Source organism: Mytilus edulis, chromosome 4, assembly GCF_963676685.1.
Source record: "Mytilus edulis chromosome 4, xbMytEdul2.2, whole genome shotgun sequence".
Lineage (NCBI taxonomy): Eukaryota > Metazoa > Mollusca > Bivalvia > Mytilida > Mytilidae > Mytilus > Mytilus edulis.
The window spans coordinates 77,264,792-77,267,073 of record NC_092347.1 but is presented as its reverse complement, the minus strand read 5'-3'; positions in this window follow the sequence as shown (position 1 = coordinate 77,267,073).

The window sequence follows — 2,282 nt, the reverse complement described above, 5'->3', positions numbered from 1 at the left end:
CAATTTATGTTTGATGTTTCATCAAAAATCAAAAAGATATTTAAGGTGGTACCCAACACTTTCACTAAAATTAATTTGGCTCGTTTAATTTTCATAAAATTTTGTCAAAGTATTTACTTTGACCCTTTAACAAAAATATAAAAATTTCCAAAATTTAGAACCAACCGTTTTGTCAGAAAAATTACACTGGTTATATAGCAGTTTGACAAACACACATTTTGATCATTGAGAAGCTTAATATTCCCTTTACAACACAACGTAATTAAAACGTTAAGCTGACTTTACAGAGTTATCTCCCTGTAGTGTTAGGTACCACCTTAACAAAAAAATATAAAAAAAATGTACCACTGTGAGTTAAAAAAAGTTTGTATCACAGTAGGAAAAAAACGTTTTGTGAAAAGTTTCAGAAATAATTAGCAATAAATATATTAATTCTAAGAATTGCAAACATTAAACGACTTTAAAGTGTTACATTACAAATGTTTAAAAATGCTAAAGAAGAATCCTATATCGCTAATCATTCCAGTGTGGCGTCATATATTTTTCTAAATTCTTTATGACGTCAAATTTTACGGGAGCTTTTGTGATTTCTACTTTTTTCTTCTACAGCAGATTCGTAACTTTCTGTTATAATATCGTTTCATTGTGTTCAACTTGTTTACAAATAGTCTTTGATTGACAGGTTACCGGAAGTTAAACTCGGGGGCTTGATATGGATTTCGAGGGCTGATAACCAATCTTGAATTCCGGCTATTATTGGCCATGCAAAAACGTACATATCAGTTCAAAATATGTGATAAATACTATATATCATCCACCTTACCCATGGTATATAAAGTCTATAACAGGTATATAAACTATGTATCAACCACCTTACCCGTGGTATATAAAGGCTATGACACGTATATAAACTATATCAACCACCATAACCGTGGTATATAAAGGCTATAACACGTATATAAACTATATCAACCACCATAACCATGGCAAATAAAGGCTATAACACGTATATAACATATTTCAACCACCTTACCCGTGGTATCTAAAGGCTATAACACGTATATAACATATTTCAATCACCTTATCCATGGTATATCAAGGCTATAACACATATATAAACTATATCAACAAATTTACCCTTAATATATAAAGGCTATAACACATATATAAACTATATCAGCCACTTTACCTATGGTATATGAAGGCTATAACACATATAAAAACTATATCAACCACCTTACCAGTGGTATATAAAGGCTATAACACGTATATAAACTATATCAACTACCTTACCAGTGATATATAAAGGCTATAACACGTATATAAACTATATCAACCACCTTTAATAATACCTATGGTATATAAAGGCTATAACACTTATATAAACTATATCAACCACCTTACCCGTGGTATATAAAGGCTATAACATGTATATAAACTATATCAACCACCTTACCCGTGGTATATAAAGGCTATAACACGTATATAAACTATATCAACTACCTAACCCGTGGTATATAAAGGCTTTAACATGTATATAAACTATATCAACTACCATAACCGTGGTATATAAAGACTATAACACGTATATAAACTATATCAACTACCACAACCGTGGTATATAAAGGCTATAACACGTATATAAACTATATCAACTACCATAACCGTGGTATATAAAGGCCATAACACGTATATAAACTATGTCAACCACCTTACCCGTGGTATATAAAGGCTATAACACGTATTTTAACTATATCAACCACCTTACCTGTGGTCTATAAAGGCTATAACACGTATATAAACTATATCAACCACCTTACCCGTGGTATATAAAGGCGATAACACGTATATTAACTATATCAACCACCTTATCCGTGGTATATAAAGGCTATTACACGTATATAAACTATATTCACCACCTTACCCATGGTATACAAAGGCTATAACACGTATATAAACTATACCAACCACCTTACCCATGGTATATAAAGGCTATACCACATATATAAACTATAACAACCACTTTACCCGTGGTAAATAAAGCATATAACACGTATATAAACTATATCAACCACCTTTAATAATACCTATGGTATATAAAGGCTATAACACTTATATAAACTATAACAACCACCTTACCCGTGGTATATAAAGGCTATAACATGTATATAAACTATATCAACCACCTTACCCGTGATATATATAGGCAATAACACGTATATTTACTATATCAACCACCTTATCCGTGGTATATAAAGGCTATAACACGTATATAAACTATA